We start from the raw sequence: 16,387 nt of genomic DNA, 5'->3' as shown, positions 1-16,387 counted from the left end.
ACGAATATTTATAGGGTCTGTGTTCGATAAAAGCGACCTCGCGCGATTATTAAGTAAATTAAATTATTAAGTTGCCAGGTTGTAAAATTATGCGAACGCGCGACGTTATTGAGAAATTAAGTAAATCGCTCGGTCAGTGTGAAACGAATGTATCAAAGTGATAGTAACATGATAAGACGATGTAATAGATAAACTATGGAGTGGAATAATAACAATAATAATAAATAATAATAATCGAAGATTCATTTATCCGCTGATGATAATGATTGATAATGATAATAACGTGGTATTTGCGAGAAACGAATTTTTTTACAGATCGTGTTTCTTCGATTAAACGGAAATATAAATTTACATAAATATCCATAGGTGCACTCATTGAAATAACTATAAATCAATCCGCGATTTATGTACATATTAAGTTTCTAAAAATAGTCTCCGATGTATTTTGTTCACCTTGACGAAACAATTTACGATCTCCAGTAACGTTGCTTCTACGTATAATTTAACAGCCTGATCTTGAATAACTTAATTTATACATTACGCGAAGTCACGTTTGTTAAGAACGGGACCTACAGTACTACTGTACGTTGCAGCATATTGGGTTGGCAACTAAGGGGTTGCGGGTTTTGTCATTACAACCTAATGATAAGATCCGCAATCACTTAGTTACCAATCCAGTATGTAGTCATATGTATTATTACATGGAATGAAATGTCTGATCTATAAAAAATAAATAACCTACCGTATTCGTGATATATTCCTGTCTGAGTTAATAAAATAGTCATCGACAGCTCTTGAATAATCCAGCAGTAATAGAAGTCTGTGTACCCGTCGTCTCCTACTGACTCACCAGACATTACATAAACGTCAGAACGACACCTCTATAATAGAGTTCGCGAATCTTTCGGCGAATCCTGTTGGCCAACGGTCAATGTCAGGAAACGTGTTCGAGTATCACATAAAGAAGAAGCAATTGCCGGGGACAATGTTCCACTTCAAGGATATCTACCGTGCACGGTAAGAGAAGGAGACGGAGAAACAAAGAGAAACGACACAGCTGTCAGATTCTGAACAAATGAATAGACGGAGACTGGAATATCGTAGACTCATCTGTTAAATTAGTTCTTTCTCTTTTTTTTCTTTAAATTATAAATGAAAATTGCAATTCGTTGTATCGTAAATGTTGTAGCTCGTCTCAAGGCCGTATCCTATTATTAGGCTCGCTCGAATATTCGTCAAGACTCGAGTCTCGAAAAGAATATATACTTCTTTGAAAAAAGACGAGAATAGCGGCGAAGTGGATAAAAAATTCCAAGAAGAAAATGGGAAAATTTGAGACAAACTTTTCGTCCCGGATATCCCTTCGAACTATTCGCCAAAATTCCATCGAAATTAGGTTAGACCTAACACAACCTAACCTAACCAAATTAGGAAACCTAACCTCAATAATTCTCATATCGTAATTTTGCAAAACAGTATTTTCATTGACAATTTGTATGAACAGAGTTTTATCGTGTAATTATAATCACGCTCTAATAATAATAATTAACTAACTCAGCTTTTGTTTCGTGAAAATTACAATTTCCCGTTGCAGATCGTCTACTTATTAAGATCTAAACGAATATCATAGTAATCGTTGATCTTGCTGGATAAATCAATCGAAGCAGAACTACGAAAAGTGGCAGAGAATATCAAGGCGAAACTATCGCGACAGTGTTTCACGTTGATTCCTAGTTTGCCACTCGTGCTTACACGTAATTGTAAACTCGGAGGGAGCTGGTGTTCATCGTGCGCGAAAGAAAAACGCAATTAGCTGCTCCTGTACCGCGACCAAGCTCCTCTTCTTCTGTTGTTTGCTTCTGTTACGCCAGTGTGTTCGTCGCCAACGACAGCAAACTGTTTCACGAGAATGGGTCTGGAGACTACTTTAAAAGCGTTTTCCTTTCACGACTCGTGTGTCTTCGTAGCGAGTGTCATTCAAGTTAATTTTAACTGGCTGGAGAATTGCTGTCATCGCGATGCCAACAGGCATTTTCAAGAAGTCTGTTTGACTTTTTATTAAAAGCGCCTAACCAGAGGGAGATATTTCCTTGATACTTCTTCCTCTGCGTGTACTTTTGCCCGAGCTTACGTAATTATGTCTAATTACACGCTCGTCGTTTCGTCTTTTTCCTTCTTTCCTCGCTTGCGAAAACTCTTTCAGACGGAGACAAAAATACAATGACGAGGAAATATAAATCTTCTTCGTGCGTGGTTCATAGCAGTTGTGTACTTGTAACTTCCCAAAAACAAAGTTCGTACCACGTTTCTACAAAGATACTATCTTTGGTTAGGAAGCCAACTGCTTCACACGGTAAACCACGATTATTTCACACTTGGAAAAATAAAACTCTTCTTGGTGATAGCAGCGCTGTATTCTCCTCCATCCTCCACGTTTCTTTCTTCCAACATTTCCACAAATTGTACTTTCAATCTTTATTCGTCAACCACGTTTTAGTCAGAGTGACCTTGATCGTATCTCGTCAATAAATTTAATGGAATCTAAGATCCGTAGGAAATTCTATTACACTGAAACGTAGATTCTTAGCAAATATCAGTATCAACGTGAAACTTCTATTTAAGTTGGAAGATATATACTCTATACCTGGTACAGAAAGTCCCTCTGTCTGACTCTTTGTAAAATGCAATCTCGATGATGAGAAGGCAGCTGACTTCTGATAATTTGATTAAAATATTCAATTCAAACTGGCGAATAAAAATAAAGATAAATTCTCAGAAACATCATGGAAGGCTCATCCGTCTTCGTACACGATGATCTGACAAAATGAATGGTCCTATCAACACTGCATATTCTCTGTCCTGTCATTTTCCATGGTCCATCAGGATCAGCGCAAGTCCACCACTATCCAGTGGCAAAGAAAAAAAGCAAAAAGAAAACGTTTCTCCGATTCTCTGATAATTAAATTACAATCTGTAAAATAATATCCGTGAAAAAAATAAGATGAGATTATTTCGAAGAATTCCAAGTTAATGTTCCACTGAGATCTGACGAAATGAAACGTTGTACGAAGAGAGCATATCTTGCATCTTGCGAGTGTTCGTGTTTCTCCAGTTCAGCACAAGCCCATCGCTATCTAGTGGCAGGGAAGGGCGTGGAAGAGTCGGCTGATTTCTGATCCACAGGCGGATTTTGCAGGCAAGCGAATTCGCGACGGTGAATGTCAGACGACGATGAAACGATCGCAGTACGTAGAGAAGAAAAAAAGAGACGGAAGTGCTCAAGGACTACGGCGATGGTCGCGTCGAGTGGCTCCCATGTGGTGAACGATCATGAGCGGAGAACACGATCTCCAAGGTGTAGAATAGTGTATAGATAATGGAAGCAGAATCGCCACGCGACTGCGGACCAATTTCGTAACCTGCTTTTCGAATTTCCACCTCCTGTCGCTTTCGTAACGATCGCTGTTCAACCACAGTGTGTCGTTTCGTAACACGGCTTGTAGCTCATTGTCGAAACTGTGGGCCCCTCAGTTTCTGACAAGGTTTCTCCGCTTGGTTAACTCCACCGAGTCAATAGCAAGCGTGCTTTTCTGAATTCCTAAGTGGGCTTGGTACGACCGTGGTGTTTATTGAATTAAACAAATTTTGTAGGTCTTGGAATTCTTGAATATAGAGCAGATTTTTAGGGAATATTTTCGGTATTCAAAGATATTCAAGGATATTCTTGGAATCTGTTTTTTAAAGATTCATATCGTATGCACATTGTCGACTGTTGGAATTTTTAAAGAAATTTCTAGGCGTTGGCACGTGTTGCGGATTTCTCATGAATTTTTCATTCTATGAAAGTGGAAATCTTTCTGACACATGGACATTCAAATTTTTCTTGGTCTCTTGCACATATAGATTTCTATTTCTTCCTCCTAAGAATTTCATTTCCTAATCCTCTTCATAACTTTCCATTCAGCATTCTGTTTCAGTGTGTTGTGTAAGATTGTAGAAGACTGTAAAGAACTAGGATGAAAGAACGTCTACCAACACAGATTTCCTACTTTGTTTCTCTTCTCATAGATAATTACATATACGTATAAATATAGATGTGTAACTTAAGCACAAGAATAAAAAGATTATAAATTGATCTATAAAAGACGAAAGAAGTATAGGAAGAAACGCTATAAAATCATGTTAAAATATATATAGTGCTATAAATTCATTCTTCATTCAATATATATTTATCATCGGCTGAGTCTATTTTTACACACATGGTATTATGCAACCTACCTGTCTACAACGTTTATTAATCATCGTGATTGCAGAAGAATGGAATTCCTTCATTAACATACTGATTTATTTGTCACCAATCCATGTGCACAGCAGCACTTCCTCATTTCGTTATTCTTCGTTTAATAAATGTTAGCACTTATTTATGTATCGTTGATTTACAATGGAACCCAATGCCACGTTATACGAGGCTTCTCTTCATCTATTGTAAGTAGTTCAGTGACCAGTATGTACACCATAGTCGTCTGTTCCACTTTACTTTGAAATCTTCTGCTTCGTTATATCGTGTAAAAGATTGGTTTGAAGATATTACCTGAGAAGGTTTCACGGTTTTGGATTATATTTTAATCTTGTGGCACGCAATTCTGATGAAGTGATTATTTAAAGTTCTATTGGGCTGGCAAGTGATTGCGGATTTTGTCAATACCACCTAGTTGCAAGCCTAATAGTTGAGAAGAATTTGTATAAAAATCGTTATTATGCACTTTTCATTCTGAAATAATTTCAGACATTTGGGATACAATGGTTAAACGTTTGATAGCTTATTTAGAATAATATCATTCTAAATCTGGCATTTTAAAAATAATAAGTTTGAATTGTAAAATTTTTATATAGCTTTTAATGCATTCTAACGAGCGAATTTTTCAGTCAATAAATTCTAAACAATACGATGGTCGCCGATCTGGAAGATTATTTTTTTATAAGTGTAGCTGGTTTTCCTCGAACGGAGTTTCCATTTTCATAACTTCGGAAAACTGTTTACGCGGCTAAAGTTGATTATAAATTCTGCCGTTTCTATAGATGTAATGGACGATTGTGCTTCTACGATGGAAAATATTCTGCAGCAAGTAAAGGTTAGCGTTAACACACTTCACAAGTTTTACGCCGGCCGAGAGGAAAAGTACGCCTTTTATAGACTCTCAGACAATGCGTCGATAGGTTCCTGCTGCGCATTGCCATTTCCTTTCGTCGATTTCCATTATGAAAAAGTGAAACTGTTTCATAACTTTATGTCTTGTTACTTTCCTTTGGCAAATGACGCTTACCTTTGATTTGCTTGAAATATTCTTCACAAGTCTAATTTTAGTCCACTGGCTAGTTCCACTAATGATACTAAATATTATTAGAACTAAAATGGCTAAATGTGACCCCAAATTTAGTATTAAATTTAGAAACAAATATCTAAGATGTAAAAATAATGAAACTTATAAAATAACAATCTTTCATAATTATACAAAAGCATTTTCAGTTACTGGAATATCTCTTATTATGTTTCTGATATTCTGTAGACTTTTAATTATGTATACGGTTTTATGCTACAGATTTTACGTTCACAATTTAAATGGCGATTATCTGCTACAATAGAGGCAACAATGTGCAGGTATTTGTTGTACTACTGCCTATGGTATTATATCATTGGTATTCAGACACTGACGTGTAACTCTAGTAACCCATATCTTCATAATAGCATACCACACTATCTAAATATTAGAATATTAAATAACAGTATGAATATTTGATATTAAGATGAGCACCAGAAAGATAAGAATGTTGTACAATGCTGAAATTGTTAAGAGTTATTTGCACAAAGCTCTATTGAGGTTTGAGATGCTCTTAAAAGATTGTCCTCACATTATAAGTAATATTAGAATACCAGGTAAGAATATTAAAAATATAGCATATCATAATCGATATCAGAATAACAAGTAACATTAAGTTGTTGTTTAATGTTCTAACCCATAAACCTGACTAATATTGTAACATGTCATTAATACTAAATCCCACTTAGGTATACTAAATATGACACTAAAATATCCAAATAATGAATGTCAATTATCTAATACAATTTATAACGTATAATTGCTATTAATAATCCTAAAACTTTGTCTAGTTTCAATTACCAATTCTGTAATCCATTTACTACATTTAATCCTTCATTGTATATCAACCCAATAATGCATTGCATACAGATTATTATATGTGTAAAAATTGCTGATTTTTATACATTCATATCAAAATTTAAAATATAATCATATAAAAATATAAATTTGTGTGAAAGTCGGTTGTTTAATTATTATTTATTATCTTTTTACTCATATTATATATGATTATAATCAAATTACTACAAATTATTAGTAATATTCTATGTCTACCAATTATTAATAATATCAAACCCAAAAGGAATTCTAAAACTGTACCCAAGCATTTTAAATCTTTCCATATTGTATTTCATCAAAATAGCATAATTTTCAAAAGAAAAAAGGTTAAGAAAGGTTTCTCTCCATCATATCTCAAAAAAGAAGAAGGAAGAAGAAAGAGAAACTGATATACAATAGCTCTACTAATTCCTCAGATACAAGTCAATTTCACCAGTTTAAAAATCAATTCTCTATACCTCGACCACGATATAGCCAAACTGTCGCTGAATCTGCGAAGGGGAACTAACGCGGACAGTAAAAACTGGTCGAGCGAGTGCGCCAAGTAAACGCCATTCCTTCCTAGCGTTCTCGTGTCCTCGTGAACCGAGGACGCCTCTTCCCGTTTCTAACCAACTAACATTCCAACATCTTTTTAACGTTAGAAATTGAAACCGAATTGAACACCGCTAAAGAACGAGTTGTACGTACATAGTTTAACAAATATTAAAATATTTTCCACCTTAAGAAGATAAGTCAACGTCGCCATGTTTATTAAAATGGTCAAACATTAAAAATTCAAATTTTTTAATCTTGATTTAAAAGGAACAATTTAGATAAAAACGATAATTAATATTACTTAGACCATAAAGTGTCTTTAATTATTTGGTATTATACGTTGTTTAATATATCAACATTGAATCGATACTGAAATGTGTGTTGTAACATGTCACTTGGAAGTAATGCATAGGTTAGAAAATTTCGTGTCAACGGTGTGGATATATCGAGGTCAATGATCTTTACTAAATGTTGCATACAAATGTTGATAAAGCGAGCATTCTACCTCTTTTCGTTGTAGAATATCGTTGAGGCGATTAATGGACCCTTGCAACATGCTGTCGACAATAGCTCACCGCTTTTTCACACTTTTTACGAAATTACGCCGCCAGTTCGATTTTTCAACAACCGCCAAGCGAAACTGTGCCGCCATCTGCCGATCAAATTGGGTAATACGGGTAATTCCTGGGCTGGTAGATGGCGTCACGGGACCTACTTTTAAAGAGCTACTTTATGAAATTTCGCTGAGACGTTTTAAATCTTTTTCTTTTTATTTAATTAATCATTTATACTCAGACAAAAAATGAATAATATTTTAAAATAATATATGATAAATGCGGCGTACAGATAAGATGTTTAATTCTGATAAGATAAATTAATATTTTTGTTAAATGATAAACTTATGTACTCCAGTGCAGATTTTTCTATGGTAGCTCTTTTTAAGTGAAATAGAAAAAGATTAAAAACCCTACGAATGAAAATATCATACATATACTGTATATGTAAGATTTTTAAGCCAAGAAAGATAAAGTAAATATTCTTAACAAGATAATGAAATCATGTGTTTTAATACAGCCTTTTAAGCGGTAGCTTTTAAGAAAGAAATTCCTTAGAGTAGCGCGGCAAAGTAAAAGAGGTTATGTGCGTCGAAAGTGACATTCTAAACGAGAGACAAAAATATGATAACCTCCGATCGAAGCAATCGTTTCACTTACGACCGTCATCGACAGTAAATAGCAAAGAAATTTCTTCGATATTTACATGGAAATATTCCCAACGATGCACAATCGATTCTTTAAGAATTTTTTTTTATTTTTCTTCCTCTTTTTATACGTGCGAAAAGTGGTTTCGGAAATGAGAATAATTACAAACAAGTCCACAACATTTTCAATCAACTTTGAAACATTTAAAAAAATTTTTCTTCCACCATTCAAAAATTAATTTTGGAGATGAAGGAAGATTTTGTTTAATGCAAACGATTGAAGTGGCCGATTCGGTAAGTTCGAAGTTACGATCTCACGAAAATTGCAAGCTGCATAACGCGTAATCGGTTACCTAGCGGTCGAGTTGCGAGCACGAGGTGCCCTTATCTGACCGTGATAACGCGGATCGCGATAAGGTAAGGTACAGTACGTCCTGGCGCCCGCACCTCGAACCAACCCGATATCGTGCGACCTAAATTCGCGAACCTCGCGTTGGTCATCGACTTCGGCTGGTCTCAACCAATGAACACCTGTTTTAAGAGATACGTATGCACATATTTCGCTATTAGAAAATAATTAGATCCTGTTATGTTATCTTATTAGGAGATAAGGTTATCGTTATTGATAATGAGTTTGAAGTTTCCATAATTGGGTATCGATAATTGAGCAGTTCAATAAGCTATGGAATTTTTTGATTTTTAAACGTTAGTGATTTTAAGGAAGTTCGAAGTTATCCTATAATTTTGAAATATGTTAAAATCGGTTCTGTTTCTTCGAGGACGATACCAGATTGCAACAGGAACTCGGTCTATCGCGACCTCTGAACTAGCTGTTTCCGGAAGCAGTGGGCCTCGCGTGTTTCCGCGTAAACGGACTAGGAAATGGGCCGATCCCTCTCCGGTAAAGCTTACCGATGATGGGCGGAGTGAAGCTCATATAATTGTCTAGATATCGATCAACTAACAATCAGGATCCACGAAGAAAACATCGATCTAATGAAATGAATAACTAGGGTATGACTACTTCGATATTTTGAGAAATTTTTATCCAAATCACAATTAAAAAATTGCAGGTCCATTATTGTAATAAATAGCAAAAAGTAAAATATCAAAAGCTCGATTTTCAGTGAAATTCCAATTTATAATTATCTTGACATTCTTAATAATAAGCTCGAAGCTTTGCTTTTTCCAAATTGAAAGTAAAAAGTAAACTCTATGAGATACAAAAAATTATCTTTCAGCTGTACTTTGATTAATTTCACTTTTCAAGCAGAATTTACTGAAACGTGTAATTAAAATTTGCTAGGAAAAAAATTACATTTAAGTTTATTTACTTTTAAAGCAAAATTTATATTTCGATTAAATAACAAAATACGATAAACTAAACGATGACTTAAAATGAACTGATTCCTAACCTATATTACGATCGATCGAAACGATATTCACAGAACGATTGGACGAAGTTTCTAACGATCCTAACTGGCTACTGTTTCATCGGTCGAAGCAGATAAGAAAAAATTCGACAGAAGCATGCGTCCGATGTGAATCACCGCGAAAATTCTAAGCAGGCTTCGCGATTTCGATTGGTCACGAGCTGATGTGGGTCAGGCATGGCCCGCACAGATGATACGCCGATAGCGTTTCTGATAAGCGAAGCGACTGACTGATTACGCACCGACGACCTACATCAACGCCACACGTACACATCTGTTCGTCGTTTCTCAGCGACAACTTCGCATTTTTTCAATCCTCTGGACCCTCGTTTTTCTGTCAGCCACGAGATAATGGCTGGAAGGCTATGTTATCAGTCAGATTCGATTCTTACCCCTTCTTTTTGGATTTCTTTAGTTGATCATGGTCGCTCGAGTACAAGCCAAGTGATCTTTCCTTTATATAACAATTTATTAACTAATAACGATAATAAATTGACAAGTCCCAAGTTATAGGTTATATGGAACTGCGATATTTCCAAATTTCAAATTTTCAACTTAACATTATCTAAACCAAGTAAATTATTTTTACAAAATCTCGGGAATAACCAATAATCCAAACCTTCCCATCAGTAGCCGATCCATTAAATGTGCCTACTTATTTTAAACAATATATAGTGTCTATTCTAGAACGTGGTCCACAATTTCCCTATACAAGATTTTCAAAGACATCTCCAACTAATGTCATCTGACCTTTAAACGCTGTGCAAACGCGATGACAGCAAGATCATTCTTGATCTTTTCCCATAGGGAAAAGGGAGAAGCAAAAAGAAATAAAGGAGAAACGAAGGAAGAACGAAATGAACCAGAAGGACACAGTCTGCAACACAGATTTGAGGTTATGTAAGAGAGCGAGCCACAGAAAAGAAAGATAAAAATACACGATAGAAAGGTGCAGGAGGTGAAGGGAGAAAGCGGAGAGCCCAATGTTTGCTACAGTACAGAGAGGCGAGTCGCCTCCTCTGGCTGTCTCGCTGATAAGCGACTGATAAGTGAACCGTTGGTAAATATAGAATGTCCCGATGTTCTCTCCTCGGTCACGTTGCATATCGACGAGATGTCTGCTCGCCGGTGTGCGGATATGTCAACGATACGTATGTTCTCCTATGTGCTCCTATCGAGCATTAAAATTGCGTCGTGACGCCACACTTTACCACTTAACCTCTACTACCGATTCTACTATTTTTCCATTCAGGAATGTTTCCACGATTCACTTGCCGATATAATGGATCAAAATTTTGATTTGGAATTGACTGAATTTTTTTTTATCATTGTTGAAAAGTGTAACCTCTACTATTGATTAGGACATTTTTTTTTATCGAGCATGAAAATATGACGGTTAAAGGTTTTGCCAACTTGACATAGATTGAATCTTTTTGGACGGTCCCAGCAATTTTAATTGAATATTTGGCCTTTGTTGGAGACTTCGATTGAGAAACATTGTCACAAATGACTTGGATGTGATCCAAGTTTCCGTTCAAAGTTTTCACTTGAAATTGATTGATTTTTTTTCGAAAGGTTCCAGGAACCTAAATCGAATTGAATATTTCATACGACCTCTACTATTAATTCAATATGTTTTATACTGAATCAAATCATGTTTCCCAAGAGGAAATAAGATAAGTTCTTGGAAGCATGATCTGTCTGTGAATAGATGTCAAATGCAAGTGCAAAACCGGAGGTTGGAAATGTACTTTCATCTGCGTGGTCCCCAGCTTGCAACGCCCCACCAGAGCTTTTGCGAACGGCTCTCCAGTGCCACTTCCGGTTCTCTAAACCAGAGGCGGATACGGACCGGAAGCACCAACGGAAGGTCACCGGAAGGATCATCGAAGGACATTGTGCAATTGCTTTCCAGATTGCAACTGCAATTTTCATTCAACCACTAACAGATATTTTCTTCTTCTTTTAAAATAAAAATAACCTTTCCTTGAAACTGTTTCATTCAATAATTGATCTCTAATGTTCACTGACATTAAGATAGTTCAATAAAAAGGGCTAGAAAATCTGATATTTATAAGAGTAACATTTTATGAAGATAATCTCACATCAAAACAAAAAAACTCGATGTCTTCTACGTTTTGTTTTCTCCCTCTTCACAATTTATCACATTCGACATTTGGTAAAATATAGTTTTACAGATGCTGTCAAATTTCAATGAAAATTACATTTATGTTCGTAATTAGAGTTACATTTATAATCACAATCGGAAACGTAAAATCCATGGAAAATCTTCAAATTCCAAGAACCAACACGAAGAACAGTTCAAATCTCTAAAACTAAAATAACACAGACATAACCTAAAAAGATCCGGTAAGTATATATCTAGGGAATTATTTCCAACTTAAAAGTCCATCATCCACGGAAGATCTGGTAAAACGAGAAACGCATCAGTGGTCCACTTGTTCGAGCAAAAAGTCGGAGACCTAACCTAAGTAAGGAGGAAGCATTATGAAAGAAAGAGACGAATACGCGAGAGATAAACAGCACGAAATAACCGGATACCAGGAGCAGACCTTCCCGCGCAAAAACGGCTCGTTCAGCGATGGAAAATTAAATGGTTGGACGCGTGTGTGCGTGTCTGCTGCACGAGTCAGAATAATAATTATATGGGCCAGTGCAGTCGATGCGTGGGAGGAACCGTGGCAACTCAACATATTGTCATTAACCTCGTCCCATCAGCGCCGCTTCACACTTACGTAGGCACACATACAGGGTGTTACAAAAATGTGGACGATAGTTGAAGATCACAAGAGCCTCACACTTTTTATTTTTTATGGGATAATATGTTATGGTTTATCGGTTTCCTAACTTTGATATTAATTCGTAGCTAAATATATAAATAAAATATTATAACTTGAAAAATAAGTCTGAGATGACATATATTTTTATATAATGAACGTAGAATGAACTTTTTTTTATCGCCCTGATATCTAGCATTACGAATATTGTTCGCTTTTTGTAACACGTTATATATGGATAGAGACAGAGAGAGAGAGACTCTGTGGCGCGAGTGCATTTACGTAACTGTTGCACTAATCTGCCGCATGAGTCGATATCACGCGATCATCAGTGATCACGCCTCTCAGGTATCGACGCGTGAAGGCTGCTAGTTGAAAACTAGACGAAAGCTCGTGAACTTTGGGACTTTGGATAATAACATAGATATGCTGTATGCTATCCTTTTAAAACTATGCATTACATTTTGAATTTCTTGAATATTTTTTTCTTACGCTTTTTGCAATTCTTTTGTGATTTTATTTCCAGTGTAGTATATTTATGTATTTAGGCGACTCCTCAATTTGGTTATAATCGAATTTCTTACATATACAATTCTATTTAATAAACTGATGCTTAATATTAGAAAAACTTCTATGAAAGTAGATCTAGTCATTAATTACTCGTAGGTCACTATCAAAACAACCTAAACTAACCTAACCTAGTCACGCCTGTATGTATAGGCAACGATATATCGAAGAACTATAATCTTAAATCAAGATACACCTTTCTCAACAGATCAACAGCTCCAGGCTATATTACTACTCCTTAACATATTTCCCCACCAACGAACAACTCCCAAAACAAGCATCAGAACGGATGTCTCCTAAAAAAGAGCGAAAGGCAGCCGGGCAAGCATCAATTTCCCAGCCGATCCCCGACTCTGACGTCTCGCAGAACGCATAAGCTCTAAATAACGCGCAGTATACACGTTACTCTATCTGGTAGTATTAACCTCGCCTGCAACATACATGGCCGCCAACCGCACACAACTACCAGTTTCCATTGGCATGCGAGTGAGCGAAGCCTAGTGATGGACTCAAGTATTTCGCAAGTAGGTTGGAACACTAACTGACAACATTGGAATCCTACATAAGTGTTTTAAAAATAGAAGCAGTACTCCCAAGCGGACTTAAATGTAAATCTGACAAATTTGGATCCTTTATCAGTGATCTGAGAAATACAATAAGTACTCCATGAGTAGATGAGTGGCATCTCGACACTATAAAATTAATCTTGAGTGCTGGATTTGATTCACGATTATCAGTACATGTTAAACTTAATCCCATCACTATTAAACACTCGCGTGGCGCTAGTGACGTGTCAGCCGTCAAAGTATTAAGCATCCATTGTGACCAATCAAAAAAAAGTTTAAGGTCCCGTTAGTTCGATACAGTCTCACAAAATTAACATGTGATAATTCCACAGTAGAATTCTCAAAGTCACAGGCGCATTATATATGAGCTAAATGTTGAGTTTGCTTTTTTATGGTTACCAGCGTTGTTGTTGAAGGTAAATTGTCAATTACAACACTGAAGTATTATATCTTGCGATTACTATTCGGATCCCGTGAAATGAATCTTGGGCAGCGGATTGGTTCGCATTTATTGGTTCATATTGAACTTGATCCCATCAGTAGCAGAGCCCTCTGTGCGTGTTGCTCACGCGAACCGTGTGCACTGCGCACGCACGCGTTCGTGTATCGCCACTCAAGGCCGTATCTGCATCCTGCTGCAATTCACACAGTACCACCCGCTATTAGCCGCTGGAAAATCCGTCGTGGGTTCTCAGACACATTCCTGGGCCGTGGAAAAAAATGGAAACGCTGGACGGATAGGCGCAGTTAACCTCACCTGGGCAGATCCTCGCTTTCCACGAATTTGTCACTCTTCTTTCTTCCATATTGCCCGTCTCGTTTTTAACTTGTTTTAACCTCTCTTTGTGAGGTTTGATCTAATTTTCTGAATATATTGCTTAGATTATTTTGTAGAATTGTTTTAGGACTTTAGTGAATTTCTTCATTCTTTCAAATTCATTATTTTTGAAAGAGAAGGTTTAAAATCCCTTAAATTCATCGTGTTTATTTCTCGCGACGTTGAGAAGATCTAAAGATAAATGTCCCTCGTCGAAAGGTGTGCATTATGGAAATCGTTTCAAATATTTGCGAGCATCGCTTATCTTTCGTCGTTTGTCATAGGGATGCGGGTCCAATCGGCAACAGTCGCGAACGAAATACCCATATCACACCAAAAACCGCTTAGAACCCCTCCGATAATGGGCTCTATTTCGTAATTAATGTTACAGCCCACATAAATGCGACTAAATAGAACATACCGTTTGTGGTAAATTAGTATGGGACATGCCAGCTGTTCTACTACCTAATTCATGCATTTAATGTATCCTAGAGAGAAGCGAAAGTCCCTAGACCAACTCGTCTCTCAAAAAGCTCTGCAACTGTTTATAAATAAAGTAAAATAACTTAATAGTATGTTAATTGGAGTGGCACATCAAAAAATGTTCAGAGTGTAAAGAGTTAATTCATCGGCGTATCTCATCTGAGATTCCTAACCTCAATCTCTCTTTAAAAACCACGAACGATTAAATCCAACCTTCCAACTGCAAAAAGAAGTTAATTAAACGAGATTAATGAAAAACGAGTAAGGAGGAGGAAGGAAAGAAACGGAAATTCTAAGTGAAAAGTCAAGTTCTACTGATAACGACTAATTACCAGGGGCATAATTTATCAATGAAATGAGCTGGCGCGCGACTAATTAACAAAGACCGAAAGTAAAAGGATGAATCATTGCGATGAGATAGTCGACGCAGAAAAATTCAACCGTTTCTCGCGGCTAACGACGAAGAAAAGTTATTAACGACGACAATCGATAATTTAGCCTAATAAAACTGGCGGCGCGGCGCTGGAATACTTAACCCCAGCAGAGGAAAAAGGGAGAAAAAGTTGCACCCTGCACGTGGTAAAAGCAGCCAATTAGCACATGTCGCTGGGCACAGAAATATAACAATCAACCCTATTTTTAAATCGCCTCGAGACACAGCTCTCATTAGCTATTTGATCAGCCGTGGCTTTTCTTTCAGAAATATTTGGAGATCTCTTTTCTAACGTTTTTTAAAAATAACTTTACTGTTATAAAATTACTATATAGTATAAAATTGTCTGAATAAAAGTTTAATGAACATTTTTAGAACTACACTTTACAACGGTGGAAGAAGCTCGCCTCACCGGTTTATCTGGTATCAAAAACCTTCATTAACGTTAGATAATACTCCTTTTATAGTCCATCGGACTATTTATCAGACCAGGAGTTTCGTTCTTTCAACGAGGAAAAGAAGCGAGGAGGTTAGGTCAGCCTGTTAAGTTCTCATTTGGCGCACGAGTTTCCTGAATTCAGAAACCACGGTTGAATTTTCTCCTGACAAACTGCGTTTCGCATTCATCTTTTGTTTAGTTGCTGCGGAAGACCTTACAAGAATTCTTTAAAATTCTTTATTTACTTTCTACCTTAGGGAATTTTTCTGCGACATCTTGTTATCGAATCTATTATCTAAATATTTTCACCAACGTGAAAGAATTTATCAAAATTAAAACTTCTCAATTTTGTGCTTCCTCCTAATCAACAATTTTAATCAGTTCTTCTTTCTTACTTAGAAATTCATTTCCTTGGATCTACTGGATAAATGTCCACTAAAATGTTAACCTAACCTCACAAATAATTCTGCTTCAAGATCTTCTTGCTAGAAACCTTATCCGTTCATGAGAGAAAATCATATTTCAAAAATTATATTTCATTGACGAGTCTTATGTGTCGATGTGAAATTGAGAAACATACTGATGAATGCTATATTTAATATACGTTTAAATATTTAACTATTTATGTATTTACTCTACTAATCTCAACTACGTATCTGTTTTCCTAACCTAATCTTCATCGAAGCTTCGTTCAACTTGACTCAGAAAATTTCCAAGACCTCGACAACAAACGTCCACCCCCAAGAGGCAATTGAACGAGCTTATCATCGGCGCCCATCGTAGTCTGTATCGCGATCGCCTGGAAGCTTCGCGTGCATCGAAGCTGGCACGCGAGAGAGCGGTGCAGTATGGCAGTAGTGCAAGCAATCACTTGGATTGACGGAAGTGGACACGAGAG

General features: G+C 36.5%; 1 protein-coding gene across 3 annotated transcripts in view; it reads right to left on the bottom strand.

Moving 5' to 3' along the window:
* Positions 1 to 16,387, bottom strand: part of LOC117214298 (ecdysone receptor) — a 187,641-nt gene that overhangs the window by 55,515 nt on the left and 115,739 nt on the right. The window lies entirely within an intron of this gene.

The sequence above is a fragment of the Bombus bifarius genome, unplaced genomic scaffold (assembly GCF_011952205.1).
Source record: "Bombus bifarius isolate JDL3187 unplaced genomic scaffold, Bbif_JDL3187 scf7180000009200, whole genome shotgun sequence".
Taxonomy (NCBI): Eukaryota; Metazoa; Arthropoda; class Insecta; order Hymenoptera; family Apidae; genus Bombus; species Bombus bifarius.
The sequence above is the reverse complement of the archived record's forward strand: the minus strand, read 5'-3'. Positions and strand labels throughout refer to the sequence as shown.